General features: G+C 40.5%; 1 long non-coding RNA gene across 1 annotated transcript; it reads left to right on the top strand.

Annotated features, from left to right (window-relative positions):
* Positions 1-4,716: 4,716 nt before the first annotated feature.
* LOC132981516 (uncharacterized) lies at positions 4,717-10,441 on the top strand. Its single transcript, XR_009674583.1, has 3 exons — positions 4,717-5,250; positions 6,086-6,216; positions 9,966-10,441. It is a non-coding gene; the product is annotated as an uncharacterized LOC132981516 (long non-coding RNA).
* The last annotated feature ends 8,740 nt before the right edge of the window (positions 10,442-19,181 follow it).

Consider the following 19,181-nt stretch of genomic DNA (forward strand, 5'->3'; position numbering starts at 1 on the left):
AGTAAATTTCCAAACTAACAAAATACACCTGCTCCAGTCGGATGAGCATGAATATGTGTGACTGCTGCTTGGCGTTCCATTAGTTATGCAACGCACACAGTTGTCAAAGTGAGCGGCCTTCAGCAGATCTTTTTTGCTGCTGTGTGGCGTGTCTGACTGCAAGCAGATGGGAATGTAAACACACAGGAGTAATGTCTGGTACTAAACACACACAACAGGAACACTGTGGCTGGCTGGAGAAAAATACAGGGTTTGTTAAAGAGGGCTGCAGTTTCAGTCTCTTCAGTCTTTAGTTTCGAAAGGAATGGATGAGTAATTAGGTAATGACAGCCACACAAGCAGGGGAACAGATACAGCCTTACTGCATAAATTCACCAGGGTGGATCATATACATGTGTATGAGCAGCATGGAGAAATGTGCTCTTCCATTTTTTTTTTGTTTATCTTTCATGAATAAATGAAAGTGATACAAAGGTGGAGGGACACACAAAAGCAAGAGATTGCAGAGAAAAAGTCAAATTTAGGGTGTCTCAGAATTCTATTGGACAGATGTGATCAGCTGATAAGGGCAGCAGTTATTTCAATTGATAGCCCTTCACAATGACAGCAGGATATTTTGAGTGAGCATGCCAGAGAGAAGGGAATGCTGAATGATATGGGAAATAAAAAACAGACCTAGTGGCATGCGAAACACAGTCCTCCTCATTGAAGTTTTGCTAGAACTTCATTTCCTGGATTTAAGTTGAACAGGGCATACAAATGCAAACAGCACTAGATACCCTGTTGTATAACTGCCCTGGCAAGTAAAATTAAGGGAAAATCAAGGAAATTGTTTTCTTCCGAGGTATGCAGAGCTAAATACAACATTTATTCCCCCAGTTTTGGTATTCTAAATAACTTGAGCTCACATTTTGTTTTTCTTCCACATCGCGGCTTATGTAAGCCTTGCAGGTTGCCCTACATAGTGGCTGCCCTGAGCAGACCGCAGCCTGCAAACACTCCATCCAGCTTCCTTAAAGCGCAACAGATAATGTGGACTAACTGTAGCATGCATGGGGCTGTGTCACGGCTGTGACTGTGCACCATATGGCCTTCACCTCTACATGATGCATAATGGCACTCTAAATATTCCTGTGACAGACTCCTGGAGGAAACATAGACACATCCTGGCACGGCTAAGCAGCGTTTGTTTAGGTCTGCTGGATGCACCAGTAACACAGTTTGACAAGTTGACCTGTGTGTTTAAGAGTGTGTTTCCTGGGACTGTCTCATGTTGTTTTAAGTGTTCTCTGTGCCGCTCGCTGCCCACAAGCAGGTGGGGTCGGGGGGGGGGGGGGGGGGGGGTGAGGGGGTTGGGGTTGTCAGTACCATCTGGCACTGTTTACTCTGTTCAGCATTGGTAGCAGACAGCAACAAGTGTGTTATGTTAGTGGTTTTTTCATAAACTTCTTGTGTAATTTTTAAACTTAATTTTTTTTTTTTTAACAACTTTGAATTGTTACAACACACACGTAGTCTATTGTTCAACTCATTTGGATTATTTTGTCAGTAACTTGGTCACTTGTAAGTCATGAGTGTTGAAGACAGATTATTCATTGCATAACAAATTTGTACTGTAAGTAAGGCGTCATTCTTCAAAGAAACTCCCCCTAGACTCCACACAACCACAAGCTGCAGCCTTAGCTACACGTTACAGTAGATATTATGATGTGAACACTAATACAAACACTCCTGCGTCTTTCATCATCTCCTCTGTCTACTGTGAAGGGAAGGATAGGCGAGTCACTCTCAGTGTGACTCACCGAGCGTGTGTTGTACTCCCCCTCCCTGCTTGGTTACCAACAACATCACCACCACCACCGCTGTGCCATGGCAACTGTGTGTGGTCATTGGTGTGTGAGTTTACAATGCAAATGTGAGAAGTGAGCCTTGTCTATGAGAGTCTGTGAGAGACACAGAGAGAAATCAGCTGTGTTATACTGTGTGAAAGGCTACTGCAGCATCATATCTGCTCTGCATCCTGAGAGTCCACACTCAGGGCTCTAATTCTCACTCTTATCTTATTCCCACAACCCCACCCCTCTTCAGCTCAACAAGCCGCCCTCTCCTCTTTTCCTCCTTGTGTCCCACCTCTTCATTGCGCTTAGGATTTTCTACAAATTTCTTGGACCCTTCAAATGCTCCATAAAGCATCTTTATAAATGTGTCTTACTAACATTTTCCGATTTATTATCCCTACAGTGAGTCCAGACTCCTTTACACCTAAAGAGCACCAAAACCAGAGACAAAGTTGTAAAAAAAAAAAAAAAAGAACAACAACACCTTTGTATACTGACACTTGAAAAGACTAATATACTGTATATCAAAGGAAAGAGTATCACTTTTTAAAAATGTAGATCCCTTTAAAATAAAATATAGATCCATGAGTATGAAAGCTTAATAGATAATGAAAGCTGAAAAGAGGGTTACAACAAAAAAGGCTTTAACTGCTACAGTATAGAGAGGTATCCCAGTAGCAAACATTAATTGTATATTATTGGGATTATGGCAGTGGAAACTTTTTTTTTTTTTTAAGTACACCAACAGAACATGGGGCATCCTATTATAGGAGGCCTAAAAACAAAAGTGACATTCATCAGCTGTCTCTGATGTTGGTAACTAGGTATTCCATGTGAGAAGGTCAAATCCCCTGTGTGGCTTTTCTATTTATTACAATAGATTAAGACCTCCTTTCATCCTCCTCACTTAGCACTTCACACTACCTTTAGGGAACAGATGAAAGATAATTGAAGGGAGTGAAGGGATTTCCCAGGAGCTCTTGTTCACTTAGATGTCTGGGATGCCTGGCGATATTCATTACAAAGGCACGTGTGCGTGGATCAACAGAGACATGTTTGATTGGAGGACTTAGGCAAAGGTCCCCATGGAGGTTAAAATGCCTTGCTTTTTTTCAGATTAGTATGTTTTTTTTGGATCTTGTCAAATCTTTCAAGCAGAATGTTAAAGACTAATGGCATGCACTGCTGACTGAATGTATCTTCTTATTTAGTGATTGCTCAGTTTTGTTCCTTTTTAGTTTTCTGTTTATCTCTCTGCCTGATTTTGTGGTGAAACATTTATCCTGGCCAAAGTTAGACTTAAAGAATCAAAGGTACATTATTGTGTTTTAAGCCAATATTGGATTGAATCAAACCACAGGCGTTTAAACAATCTGCATTAAAAATGTTTGACAGCGTGCTTTTGTTCTTCCAGAGATTCTGTGATAAACATTTAGAATCCTCAGTGTCTCTTTCAATATGAACCGATTAAATTTAATAACGTAGCTTCAAGACCTAGAGTTAATGTTCCAGAAGCAGCTACCCCCCCCCCCCCCCTTAACAGCTTACAGAAGTCCCATAAAAGTATATTTGCAAAGCCAGGATGGAAAAAGATGTACATCCAATCCTGTTTAAAATACCATTGGGTAACTTGAACAAAGCCTTCTTCCTTGACTGAGCTGCCTTATACATGTATGAACACATTAAGCCAATGTGAACCAATAACACTGCCAGAAAGCTTTGATGCCAATTTTACGGCCCACAAAGAAAAACACTTAAGATACAGTCGGCATCAAAGGGAACGCCCAGAAAACGTCACATCCGTTTCACACCAAGTGGGAAAACAAACCTCAACGCCCAAGAGCTGCTGTGTGCCTTTCTGCACTACAAATAAACTGAAAAATCCAAATCTAAAGCTTTATATTTTACCCAGCTGAAGCACAGAGCCAAGAAGGAGAACAATGTGGCTGCAAGCCACCCTGCGGGAGGACGAGCTAAGTCGCCTGTGGGATTCAAAATCCAAACATGTGTTTGTGTGTAGTCAGCACTTCAGCACAGTTAACTTAAACATTATGTTAACCTTATCCAAACAGTGTGAGACTGTTTCAGGGATACTATGAATATTGGATTAATAATTAAAAGGCAAGTGAACTACATACCACGTTTGATAAACTGAATAGCGTTCCTCGCAACACATTTTACAACAGTTAATCAATCAACTCAATCAACTTTTATTTGTATAGCGTCAACTCATAACAAGTGTTATCTCGAGACACTTTACAAGAAGCAGGTAAAAGACCTTACTTATTGTTATGTTACAAAAAGCAGGTAAAAGACCTTACTTATTGCTATGTTACAAAGATCCGGCCTATCCATCATGAGCACTTTAGCAAAGCAGCAAAAGTTACAGTGGTAAGAAAAAACTGCCTTATTAAAAGGCAGAAATCTTCGGCCGGATCCCCGGCTCATGACGAAACAGTCTTCACAGGCCTAGACTGCGCCGGGCTTGGAAAGGGATAGGGGGAGAGATGGGATAAGATGCAGGAAGAGGGATAGAGAGCAAGGGGGTGGGGGGAGGTAGACCGTCCATCAGCAATCCGGTGGGGAGGGGAGGGGGTGTGGGGGGGTTGTTCTGGCAGGCCGCCAACCCACGATCCGGTGGGGAGGGGGTAGTGGTGGGGTGGGGGTTGTTCTGGCAAGCCGTCAACCGACGATCTTGAGGAGCCTAGGAGAGCTCAAGAGCTCCCAGGAAAGTAGGTATTAATGTATACAACTCAATCATATAAGTAGTTTCCGGGATTCACTAAAACATGCTATTGTATTTACTGTTAATGATTGTCTGGTACTGGTATTATTAAGAGTAATATATATTATATATATATATATATATATATAATATAAGAGTAATTCTTTAGATCTATAGCAAATGGGACCATATCATACATGGTGATTCAACCAGTTAGCAAATGATATCTGAATGACACTTAGTGCCATGTATTTGGATCATTCATCCAGTCTTTTAATACGTATGGACAGCAATTCAATTCAGTTCTATTCAGTTTAATCATGTATTTTTATTCGGTAGTTTTATGTATTAACAGAAAGGGGAAAAGGATAAGATCACTTTGTTCGTAGATTACCAAGATTACTCGAATTTTACATCACCAAACTCTTAGAAACGAGTTGGACAACAACAGATGATGTCAACTCTGGGAGATGTGCTGGTTTTTTTTGTTTTTTTTTAATCTGCTTCCTGTTTACTCTCCTCTGTTAGCCAGCACAAGCATTGGGAAACACCTACCACTTGGATCCCTGGGAGAGGCAGGGAGTAGGGGAGAAGTCAGCAGCAGGTCTATTGTCACCAGAGCCCCTTAGCAGGCCTTATATGGACAGACCCGCCCCTGAGAGAAAGCAGACAGGACAGACCCTGCAGGTGGGAGGGGTAAAAATAGAAACAGAAATGGTTAAAGAATGTCTGTGGAAAAGTCACATTCACATAAATGAGGAGGGAAAAACAACAACATAGATGGCTGACTCTGGGGAATCCCCACCCCCCTGTCTGAGTCACTGTCACAGTGTCAGGAAGGGGGCCAGACCCAGACAGCCTTTTCCTTAACCCCCCCCCCCCCCCCCCCCCCCCACCCCCACCCCCACCCCCACTTTTTCTCTTAAAATTGTAAGTGCTGTCTAGCCTGTAAAAAAGGGAAACAAAAAGCTGAGTAAGACGAATATTTAATAATATATTTAAATGAATTTGCTCTATTTTCAGTCATTCAGCCTTTACTTAAATCTCAAGAAATCATTGATGGCCTGCCCTCGTTTAAAATAAAGTCGAGAGAACAAAGAATCAGAATAGATATGCTCAAACAGAATAAATACAATGACATGGCATAAACACAATTTTGAAAAAAAGGTATTGAAAAAGCAATTTTTCTGTATTTGTGAAAACTCGACTTAATGAGAAAAAAAAATCCCAAATTGAACTGTAATGTGGTTTATTTTATTTTATTTTTCTTAATAACTTGTCGTCCTCGTAGCTATGCACAAGGTTGCTATGGTGATGGTTAATTGTTGTAAAGAAAGATATGCAAACAGGAAGGTAATTGAAAGAGTACTTTGTGAGTGGGCAAACTTATTGTAAAATAGAGAAGTAGCTTTACTTCATGTTTTTCTGTCGTGCTGTTTCATTTTGAGAAAACAAACATCTCTTATGTAATCTGTCTCAGTGATATCACCATCAACGGGTTTTTTTTTTGGTTTATTTACAGGAAATGTGGCAGGCTACCAAGGCGACAAAGTTCCTCCTTCACTCAATGACTGTGTTGCTGAAATCTGCTGAGGCGGTGCACAGTAGCGCAGTTATGTCATCGTTTTCAGGCCCGTCCCTTCACCATATTGGGTAAAAAAAACAAAAAATTCGTACAACATGATTGGCTGTTGAAAATGTCATACCACCCTGCCGTCACAGCGGTTAAGCCCACACATCAGTTTCTAAAGTGGGCACATTACGTCGTGTATGCCGCTTCTATATTTGGTGTCAACATCAGCACTGCTGGTTGTCAATGATGCTTTTGATACAGAGGTGGTGGTACAAGAGCTTCATTCAGCTCCTCACCCTACCCCACCCCTCACAAGCAGAAAACCTTTTCAGCGTCACAAGGGGGGTTTAAGGAGAGTAAGTCAGCTGTCACTAAGTGGATATTAACTGAAAAAGTGTTTGTTTAAACTTTACTGATCTGCCCCAGACTGGAAGTTCAATCTGTTTGGTTTTAGACTCTGGTAAGTTCATAGCAAGAAAACAACAGAAATGTGTATTGTTTCAAGTTTTTTTTTTCTCTCAAACACTGTTAAGCATATTAAAAACTCTGTAAAAGTAGAACATTGATGCAAGATTCCAAGCCCAATAGTTGTTTTTCTCCTCCTCATTATACTGATTCTCATCTACAGCCCCATTAATACTTGTTTTCCTTCAGGCAGGGGAAGAGGCACCCATTATTAGCGCACCAAGAGAGTAGGGGGCCCTCATAATTTCTTTTCCACTGATGACCTCACTTCTGCAATATGGCCTTTTCCTGGCCTCAAACTCAACTTTTCCCCACTAACTGAGTCAGCCAGTTCCCAGACTTATGCTCTTCTATTTCAGGCTTATAATTTCCATCATACCACCGGTAGGCAAACATATATAATTGCACCTTTATTTAATATGGAAAAGAGAAAAAAAACTGAAGGCTTTACACAATGTTTTTATTTTATTTTGGTGCTCTAGTTGGACAACAGCATAGGTCTGATACTGGGACACTGAGGATTAAGTGTAAGAAGTGACAACAGGTCAGCAGCCACGGCCAGAGACACTGACTGTGGCTGCCAGGGTGTTAAAGAGACGGGCCATTGCTGAATATATGGGTCAAACCCAACACCAAGTAAATCCACGTGTCTGGAAATGGAATGAAAGGATTTATTAAAGCCACCTCGAAGAATTGACACACATACGACAAGTGTCCAGCTAATTTAAAAAAAAAAATCAGAGGACAAGGTTTATTATAAACGCGGCGCACAAATTCCAGTCAGCAAATTAGCACTTTGATGACACAGATGCACAAAGGAAAGGGCAATTTGCTCTCCACTTGTGGCTGGTCAACTTATTGGTTCCTGCCCAGTAACTCAGCAGAACAAAACCCAGTCCTTTATTTTTGCAAATTCTCCTGTCTGTCTTCCTTTTGACTTCGGCTAAAACAGTCCAAGGTTCCAGCTTGACATGACAACCTGGCAGGTGACACGTCTGGCCCCCTGACACATGGGTGCTAGCAGCCTGAACAAGAGCTGGACCCATCCCAATCCCATTAACAAAGTCATGAATGGATGCCTCACTGTGTAAATAGCGCTGATTTTTTTCCCCGCCCAGCACAGGTGGAGACTGTGAGTTTTTAATAGTAAACAAAGACATTAACTCACATCCTTGGACAGGGCTGACCACCTTATTTTAGAGGAGGGGGAGAAGGGGACCCACCCACAAACGCCGAAAGCGTCAGGTCTTTTTCTGGCCTAGAAAACGGATCAGAAAAACAGATCGCGGAGTGTTACAATTAGCTCACGTGGAAATAACACTACAGGTTGGAAGCCATGTGGTTTAAATTCCCTCCAACTGTTTGTGTGTTCAAGTTGGCCTTATAAACCCGTGTTGTTTTAATTCGTTCACATTTTACTTCAAAGCATTCTCTTTTTTTCAGGCTGAGCTGAACTCATTCAAGGTAAATGTCACCCAGGACTGAAGTGAATGATCTTATTGTTCACTAATGTGGGCAGTCAGTCAGCTGACCGAGTAGTAAATGAAACAAGCTATTAATTGAAGTCTTACTCATAAACATAAAGAAGCAGGCACACTGTCAGTACTCTGAGCTTTGAAATAGCTATGAGCCCTCCAAGTACTTTGCTCTATCAGTTAAAAGTACAGCATGTAACATACTAATCTAATAACCTACATACTGTGTGTGCCAACATTGGCTTATGCAACTCAACATACAAGCACTTTTTTTTTTTTTTTTTTTTTTTTTAACCATTATTTAACAAGGTAATTAACCCATTCAGCAGGGTGACCTGGCCAATAGGGCAGCAACACATGTCATAGTAAACATGACATGATAAAGAAACAGTTTACAAACAATAAGTCAAGAGATTTGTTTTTGTTTTTGGTTTGCAGACAAAGTGCGTAGTCGGGAAAAGGGATTACAATTCAGAAACACAGGCATTGTCCAACTGTTTTTTTGTGTTTTTTTTTCAAGCACATAAAGCACCTGGAAAGACAGTTGGGGAAGATAAAGCTGAATGGCAGATGTTTCTCTAGCATTAAATACTTCTAAATACATTTACAAAACTATAAAAGATAACAAGTCCAAGGGTCCTATTTGACACTACATAGTCACAATATAGTCACTCCTGGTCCCACTGATGTGCCTGCCCTCTCCAATAAGGACTGCAGTGATCTTTTGTCTTTCTTTGTGGATAAGATTAGAGATGTCAAAGCCAGCATAGCCCCCTCTTTTAGCCCCCTCTTTAACTTTATCTTCTCCCTATCTAACTGACCTGGTGGTCAGTATGAAACCTTCCTCTCGCCCTGCGGACATCTTACTAACTTCTCTACTCAAGAAGGTGCTTCAAGCTATTGGTCCTTGCCTAGTTGCAATAATAAATACCTCATGTAATGTGCTCCATCCTTTAAATCTAGAGTTTTGCAGCCTCTTCTTTAAAAGTCTATCCTGGACCTATAACTCCCTAAAAACTATAGGCATATCTCTAAACTGTCTTTTATCTAAATTCTTTTACTGGGGGGTCATTGCTAAACAACTCACTACTGTTTTAACTGACACTTGTGATTCTCATAGACCTGGCAGTGTCAAAATACTGAAAAAAAAAACTAAAATGTCTGAATTCAGTTTGAGAAAAGTATGGTTAAGTAATATCAGTGGTTCAATAGTTATCAGGTTTTTTTAGTCTTTGTAAAAATGGTCTTAAAGAGTTATAAACTGGGTCCCCAGATACACAATTGAAATACTGAAATAGTGGTTATCTTTGGTTTTTGTTGGTTTCTGTCAGTCCGAGTTTAAAGAGCGACATTAACAATGTAAGGAGATCCTTTTTGATTCATAACAAAGGAAAGAGGAAAAAGCTGAAAATCAAAGCGATTCATAACTTTCATCCTTGATCACTGGGATGAAAAGAGCTTTGATCTGAAGGCCCTCTATTCATTCAGCCTGTCTTAAGTGTGTGCAACAGACGGACTATAATATCCTACTGAATATCAGTGGTAAAAAAAACAAAGTGCAAGCAGCTGTGTATAGCATATATATATATATATATATATATATATATATATATATATATATATATATATATAGCAGCGGCACACAACAAGATTTAAACAGGCAGTGAGTGAGAAGTGAGCAAGCGGCAAAAGAGAAAATCTGTTTTCTATTAGTGACCATTTTATGTAGAAGGAAAAGTTATTATTAGAACAAGACCAGAGGAGAACAACACAAAACAAAAACAGGCATACACATGACGTAAGGCTTTCTATATTTATAGCTTGAATGCTTTGGCTCTATTGTTTGCAGTCATTTTTTCTGCTTCATTTTGTTCCTGTGTGTTCTCTAGGCACACGAGTTCTCAAAAGCAACAAGAAACAGAAGAAGAAGAAGAAGAAGAAGAAGAAGAAGAAGAAGAAGAAGAAGAAGAAAAAAGACGAGAGAAAGGAAATCTGAATATGTCAACTTCAGCTTTGTAAAGGCCACCCTGTTGACAGAGAGGAAAATCTCTTTGGAAATATAGGAGTGTGTGCAGTGTGAGTTAGCCCTGCAGAGTAAAAACACAACACAGTTGTTTTATAGGGGAGTTCAAAGGGAGCGTTGAAACGACGAGTTTTAACAGGTGGCTTATTAGTGTCTGGGATGGAAAGCGGTTTATAACGAAGAAATTAGGTCAGCAGAAAATGTGTTTGGCAGGATGGAATCACATGTCTGAAAGAGGGAGTTGCCTTTTTTGTTGTTGATATAGGCCATCAGTGACATGGGAAGTGGGAAAGAGGAAGGCGGGGGGAGGGGGGTGAGAGACAGAAACAAACAAAGAGAGAGAGAGAGAGAGAGAAAGAGAGAGAGAGGCTTGTCTTTGCCTCTCTGCTCCGGCTAGCCATCTATCTTTGGCTGTGCTCACGCCCCAGCTGCTGCTGGTTCAAAGTACGGTCACTGGCAGAGAACCAGGCACAAGGCTGAGAAAAACACCCACACAGCCACTTCACATACAGAGGTTAGTCAAGAGAAACAGAATGTCTTTGGAACAAAGCAAAATCACAGTGTCGAGCCCAGTGTCATGCCGCTTTTGCAGCAGAAGCACCAAAAAAAGGTCCAACTTGTACTAAAGAGGTGTGAGAAGACTTTTTGGAGAAAATACTTTTTTGGTTTTGGTTCCATTCACCCCAAGTGAGGTTATTCAGAGTGGGAAGCTTTGAGTTATGCAGTCTTCAGAGGTCATGCTTAAGTAGATGGACTTTTGTAAAAATCAATTAGTTGATGGGGGGGGGGGGGGGGGGGGCTGCAGCTTGTTAGCCGTTTGGCATGGTTGACGTTATTTACCTCCCCAGTGCAAAATAAACTATTGCACGTAATAGAAAGGAGAAAACCTCCATCACAATACTTTTAAAAATAGTTTGACCTGACTTCAACTTTAGGGTGCTGAAACTTTGAATCCATATTACCCACGGCTGAGTAGAGGGACTTTAACTTGTCTGCTGGATCCTCTCCTGCACCTTTGGTCCTGTGCCAAACGATATCTGGGCCAAGGTCTGGGTGTCAGTGTTAAGTAGAGGTTGAAGCTGAAGGTTGAAGGTGTATGTAGGTGAGAGTTTGTTTTGCTGAAGAACACAGGAACACAGTGGATATTGTATTCTTGTTGTTGCACGTTCATACGGCGTTAGTGCCAATGTCCTTGGGCTTTGCAGTGTGTGTGTGTGTGTGTGTGTGTGTGTGTGTGTGTGTGTGTGTGTGTGTGTTCTTCCAGACACGTGTCCCTGAACACTGACACTGCAGGTGAGCAGAAAGTCATGTTCAGCAACCATCCAGAACTTGATCCTGGCGGCCCGGGTCAGACATCGGGGTCAGTAATATAAACACAAGCAAAGACTCACACACACACACATGCACACAAACACACACACACACACACACACACACACACACACACACACACACACACACGCACACACACACACGCACACACACACACACACACCCAAACACACACACTCTCACACACACACACACACACACACGCACACAAACACACACACTCTCACACACAGTTAGACACACACACAAGTTGTATGATTGCCTTGTAAGGACTGACTTGTTCCTGAACTCTGAACGTGACTGTTCCACAGTTGGTACAGTTATTGTTTCAGCGTGCCTGACTACGTCTCGGGCGTAGCTGATGCAGTATTCTGTTTTGCTCTTCTCTGGCAGTATGTATGATGGAGGTGCGGAACCTGACACGTGAGGAGTGGACCTGTGCCAGTTTCTGAGGTTGCTGCAATCACCAGATCAAGACTGATGAGAGTAAATTCAGCCAAAAAGTTAGATGATACTGGAGCTCTACCAGGGAGAGGGGTGCAGCCTGTTGCAAACATTTCTGGTGTGATTAATCGCCCATTTCCAAGGAAGTTAATTATATCCAGCCAAAATAGGATGCTTCATAGATGTGTTCCTTTCCCCCTCTGTGCTTCTAAGCCTTGCCTTTGTTTCCAAGTAAATACTTAAGAAGAGATTAAGTTGTCATCTTACTATTCCAAATAAACAAGATTCAACTGGTGCTTTAAATCTTTAATGTTGTATGCAATTTTCAAAAAGTACATTTTTTCTATCATTTTTTTTATTTTGGCCATGAATCTCTTCCAGAACTACACGGTTGTATATTGATAGATTCATTTAATTATACATTTAACTCTTCAGATATTTCATTTGCTGTGTCTTAGATTACATTTTTATCTTCCCTAAACTATCAGGCAATAAGATGAGCTCCTCTTTTTACTTCAGTCAAATCTTATCATGTTATACATGAGCTATGCTCTCTGTGCATTGCTTGATTTATCACAAAACATATTACACTTGTTAACTGAGATGTGCATGTAATGCATTTTTTTTTTTTTTTACGAGGAACAGTTTAAAGACAAATGCAATGCGGCAAGTGTAATGATATGGAAAAACTCAGTTATTACAGTCGATGAGTGATTTTAGACGTATTTAATTCTCTGAAAACTTTACATCCTGAGGGCAACAACATCCTCTGACACGATGCCAAGTCTTTTCTTTAATTAGGTGTGAGATCATCTCTTTGGTAACTCTGATTTCAACACTGACTTAATTAAATACAATGTTTTGGTGAAATAATTCTCTCCCTCTTTCTCGCCCTCTTTCTCTCTCTCTCTCTCTCTCTCTTTCAGAAACGAAATATGCTCATACAAATCTGCTGATTACTGTTTGAAACACAGATCTTGCTTGTATTTGTACGAATGAAATGATAACATTTACTTTAAATGTACATAAAGATTAAAAACAGGACACAAGCCAAAACATTTCTAATTCTAATGTCTCTGAGCTCTGCACAGGAGAAACAAATGTTCTTTGTAACAGGAAACTATAAGTGAGCCCTGCCCTCTCACTTCCTGGAACAGGCCAGATTTATTGGTACCATTACAAATATCAGGCAGCTTCTGAACACACATATGGGACATGGTGGGTGCACTAAAGTGAATGTCTTACTTGACAATCAATTTCGATGTTAGCATAGTATTGGCTTTGATTCATTCATTACCATTCAAACCTAATGACAAGCTGTTAAACTGCTGTTGTAGGAACAGCAAATAGTTGATCCTATTTTCTTAACAACGATAATTCATCCATCACCAACAACACACATAAAAGTTTTGCTGTTCTGAAACAAACATAAATTAAAATCTGAAAATCCATTTCCTTGTGTTTTATTCATTTTAATCAGTCAACGACATTCTCAGATCAATAAACATGAACAAATGAACAAATGAGGAATATATGACATTAATGTATTTGAAATTAAACCTTTATTGTCCCATAAATGTCAAATGTGAGTCAGTGCCATTTTATATTAAAAAAAAAGTGTCAAAGTTACAAGGCTGAAAAAGCTCCAAGAAGCAAATATCCGTTGTTTTTACCTGGGATATAAATCATCCTCACGGAGGTCAAAACTACATATTGTGCTGAATCGTCACTGTTCACAGCTGAGCAGCTTTTAGAGGAGTAAAAATGCACATGTTTTAAAATGTGTGTGACGCACATTCATTTCCCAGCTGGGCCGAGGGGGAGCAGAGCAGGTACAGTGAGTCATATTCCTGTTGATTAGATCAGTAGCCCCATGCTGCTATTTGTGTTTGTGTGTATAAAGTGTAGGCATTTCGTTGGGGTTGTGTACTCGGTTTGAGCCTTGCTTGCATCTGTGCCCACAATGTTTCATGAATGAGCTGTTTCCAACACTGTGTCCAAGCCCTTTCCTGTTCAAGCTGTCGATTTTGGCAGAGCTCGGGCACCTGACTTCCTGGTCTCAGGGGCGGATGATCCGATAACCGGAGCTGGACGGTTATTAACGGGACAGTTTCAGGGAAGAAGAAACAGTTAAACCTGCACCACCTATTCCCGACCTCTCTGTGGGGTGCTAATTCAGAACGGAGGGAGAGGATTGGTCAGATTTCCAAAATCCAATAAGGAGGACGATTCTTTTTGTGATGGAGGATGCACATAAAGACCCTTCTTCTCTCCACTAAGCCAATTATCTTAAACAAGAAACTCTGTGCTTTTTAGCACTCAAAATTTATATTAAAAAAAAGTATATAAAAGTATATAATTAATTTTCAAAGTGCACAACAACAACAGAAACCACAAAACAACAATAACAACACCAAGATAAAACAAAACAGAAATGATGACAGGACAGCACCTAGATCAAGACTTCATGGAACCATGGGACATTTCACAGCATATGTTACAAAATTACTGTAACACACTTAAAAAAAAAAGAGAGATCAATAGCATTCTGGTATAATGCCACTAGTTCTTGTAAATGAAAAAAGTGAGGTTAGGACAAGATAAAATAAATATATATTTTTTAAGCTAACAAGGTTTGTGTCGGGATATCTTAGCAAGATGTACAATAATCTACGTTATATGAACTTGACCTTTGAGGCAGTTTTAATGTGGTTCTAAACCTAAAATATTAGCATTTCCTGGCTCCAGTATTGGTAGCTGTGTCGACACTAACACATTTCTGGAGACATTGAGTTCGGGTTGGCCTACGTTGCTGCTCCGTCCACTGTACATGTGCATACCCATGTTCTTCTCAACACACGTGTTTGACTCCACAAGGACACTCATGAATGCAACACCAACCTTGCCAGGACATTCAAGATTTGCCTAAATAGACAGCCTCCTGCCTCTAACCCCTTATTAACTCCAACCAGCACCCGGATTAAGTCCGGGATCCAGACAGCTAACGAGCCTGTATGTGTCCGGTCACCTATTCACAATGCTTTATGACTGGCTGCAGCTCAAGCCCTCCCTCCTCAGCCGCCACCCGCAGAGGGACATTTGCAACACAAGTGCTTAGTAGAAGGGGAAGAAACGGGAGAGAGAGAGAGAGAGAGATAGGTGGTCAGAAGTGTGTTTCAAAGATTAGGTGGAGAAGATGAAAGTGAGGGTCACTCTTATAATATGACTTTATAAAGATGATGTGGTGCTTAATCTTTATTCATAATAATCACCTTAATTGAAGGTTAGGAGGGTCCTTGAATACAAGTTTGCCATCTGTATCTATTCAATTGTTGGAAACCTCCACAAAAATGGAGGCTGAATTCATTAGAAAACGGATATATTGATTTAAATTGTACAAGAGTTTCTTATAGAGAGGTCAGAAAGGGCTTTAGGCGCTGAGGCGTTATGAGCAAATTTTTTCACGTGCACAGAGGCATGGGGACAATCCACAGGGAGTATGAACTCCTGCAGAGTCAGCTTTCCCAACCTTTCTCAGGGTGTAAACACGGACTGTTCACAAAAGACCACAACACTCCTCAAAACGTGACTCAGAACTGTTGCCTCAGATTTCACTATGCTTGGAATGCGACCTGCAACAGATACTGATAAAAAAAAAAATACCAACAAAATAAGTGGAGTGGAAAACATGCAGACAAGTTGGTTAAATAAAGATAAAAGTTGAACGGGTGCAAAACCAAGAAGGTAAAGAGATTCTTGGAAAGTATAAAAAAACTGAGTCAATGTTGAAAATGTATTGTCACTTTAAAGATGGAAAGTATTTTGCAAGAGATTTCAGGGTGTGGGAAAATACTTTCACTTGCACAACAGTCTGCTGATATTTCAGTTAGCAGTTGAACAGAATGATTGCCTTTGGGAAGTCGAGGAGAGTTTAAGTCAATAACAAACTAATAAATCTTAGGTAAGTTGCACCTGTAGAAGTCATGGCAATTGATTTTATACTAAGAGCAGAGGTTCAGTTCTGTATGTAGGTCAGATTTACTCGTGGCTCTTTCTCAGAGGCAGACATGACCCATTACTGAGATTTCACACATAAGGAGCACAGCACAGTGCATTAGGCAAACACAGTGAACTGAATGTTTGAATGAAGTTCACTTTCCCACTCAATGGTGTGCTATAACTGGAGCACAGAACAAGAGTTGCAGCTCTTTATGAAATCAAGTGGAGTTCAATGAAGTGGGGAACTGTACTGTACACATGGCCTGCGGTCCGAAAGTGATCAGTGAAGTAGACCAAAAGTAATTTGACCTTCTACACCTTAAAACCTGGACCTAAAAAATGGGTGTGCTCATTATCTGCGACCAACTCTGCGTGCTTTATTTGTCAGAGTTTATCGAACTAATGCATGTAGAACATAGACGCAAATATGAATCTAATGTACACACATCAAAACACCTGCACAAGCACTCATCTCATTTTACGATGTTGTAATGTCAGCACTTTAACGTGTAATTACACCTCCATAAATGAACCACAAACACTACAAAGAAACTGTTTCATAACCCCACCAGCAGGCCTGTCTGGCTAACAGCAGGTACATTAGGCACTAATGTTTGCACCCGTGTGAGATGTTGTGACCTTGTTGCCACTTTGCCGGAGTTATATAACATCCCCAGACAGGTGAAAAAACATATGACCAATTAATAGTGTCTCCCTGGTGAGCAGCACAGCACAACTGCTGCAATGACAGTACCCGCCGGCCCAGACTGCAGGTGAGGACACTGTTTGTTTGTATAATAAGTGTGAGTGTTTGAGTTGCACATTCCATGCAAGTTTTGGTGTGAACGCCCCTGAACCCAGTGGTGTAATGCAGGGTATACGCACGGAGTATACCCACTTATTTTACAGTCTCCAGAGTCTAAATCCCCTCTGATAAATTCTATTGATTACTTATACTCTGTATTTCTCACTTTTTTCAACCGATGTAAATTATGCCTTTTTCACTGTTGTTTGTACAAAGCAGAGTCCCGCAGGTCACACACTATTTTTTCATCCTGAGTAGAATTTTTTTATTTATTAAGTGTTCCGGAGTGTTCTTATTATTTTGTTTATTTCTTTACGTAACCTCCTGTTTGTGCAGAATGTGACTCTGTGAGTGCGTTCTCATGCAACTTCCCTCATCTGCTATTCCAGCTGAGATCACAGCCGACGCCCAGTGCAGGCCAATGTAATCCTGAGGTGATGACACACACACACACACACACACACACACACACACACACACACACACACACACACACACACACACACACACACACACACACGGCAAGGTATAGCAATAGAAATATGTTTCTGCAAAGCCTTGGGCTTTGAAGAAGTTAGTTTTGATATTATGCAACATATGCACATGACTTACTTTTACATGACTTTCTTAACTTATGTCTGTGAACAACATAGCACATATACAAATGATGTTCTGTATGTGTGCCTCGGGCAGAGTCTGCAAAAACAGAAATAGTTTAGTAATAGCTGCAGTGGACAGTTATGAAACAATGTAGCAAGAGGTTATCTGCTCTTTGCCAGGAATATGCATGCTGTTCTTTATTAGGATTGTGTTCAATTTACATTCAATCAATGCAAAATTAAACAGTGTGCCTGCAAAGTGTATTTCACCCACTTGCATCTTATGAAACATATGTCAGATTTGCCAAATAGGTTAAGAAGTTTCCAGTATTCATGTAACTAAATGAAAGAGCTCACAGCTCATAATACTTTATATCATAATCAAAGCCTTTAATGCTGGGTCTGTCAGTTTTATAGTGCACTGTAATACAGAACATGAAGTGTGCTTTTTGAACTTGATGCCAGTTGCCTCACTGGCTGACAAATTACAGCCTTTTCAGTGGCTGTTTTGGCTTAAAGGTTTGCCATGGTTAAACGTGGTTATACAACAGCAGAAAGGTAGGGTTTCTTTAAACAGAGGTCTAAATTAGCCTCTTTGTAATTTAATGCTGTAATGTGAGTAAATGAGAGCAATCTAAGAAGAAAAATCTAAAGAGGGACATTTTCATCCTGGGAGTTTGCCTTGATGCTTAGGTCTCTGCTCAGATTGAAAAAAGGTTAATGCCTGTTTTTACACCCAACTTCGAAGGCGTCCTTCAGACGTATATCACTATTTGAGAGGTGGAATATCTGCAGTGTATACAAACACAGACATAAATACATTCACATAATCATAGCTATGGAAGTAAACATTCACACTGACACACATACACCCTTACAGACATATACTCTGTAACATGTGATTTCCATCCCATGTAGCTGCCTTCTCTTACAAAATGACATAATGACATTTTCATTCTTTCTGGTGGCTCAAAAGGTATAACAAAGCTGTAAAACTTTTAGTAATGTTACACATCATGACAATCAATGCCCCTCCTTTGACTCCTTCAGTGATAGTAACAATACTTTTTGGGTATTTGTTAACGCTTCAAAAAAGTAACAGGCTGAAGCAAGATCCTTCCATACCCTTCTTCACACATTCACACCCATCTTCACCCTGTTGTTCAGTTGCAGCACAGACCTGCTGTGAGCACAAGAATAACTCCTCCGGCTTTTATACCTCAGCGAAATGCAGAAGGGGACCACGTGACAGGGAAGTCGCATCTCGATACATTTTTTCCCATCACGCCCTATATGCTGTTGTGATGTACGGCGAGTACAAGACACTGAGGTAACCTTTTCTCTGACCACAAACTTCCTCTGTGCTCTTAAAAGATATCTGAAACTGTGGCGTAACGACCCCAACACACAGGGCCCAACCTTAGGGTGGCTCTGCTTCCTGTGATGAAAATACCTCGAAAAGATTAGTTAACGGCAACTTTTGACCTGAATGATGAAATACATTAATAAAGAACGTATAGAAAGAATAATAGAAGTTACCTCTGTGTAGAGTATAAAAAAAGCCAATGAAATCAATAATGGGACGAGATTTATCTCGTGAAACTGTCTTTTAAAAGACATTGAGATTCTAATGTTAATCAACTGCATGCAACTAGAAGAAGACATTAGCTGTAGTGTTATAGTGTCATAAAGTCAGTCAAATCCACCTCTTGAAAAATAATGTAAATGTAGCACAGCATGCAGAAGTTGTTGGTCTTTTTATTATATAACCTTTGGGTGTGTGCTTGGTTTCAAAAACAGCTTTGACATCCATCCTGTTCAAACAAGCCATCGGCCCTTATCCCCCCCAAATCTTATAAGCGTAGATTACATTCACTTACAGTAACTGGGAGGTAGTGTCAGC

The sequence above is a fragment of the Labrus mixtus genome, chromosome 10 (assembly GCF_963584025.1).
Source record: "Labrus mixtus chromosome 10, fLabMix1.1, whole genome shotgun sequence".
NCBI classification, from domain to species: Eukaryota; Metazoa; Chordata; class Actinopteri; order Labriformes; family Labridae; genus Labrus; species Labrus mixtus.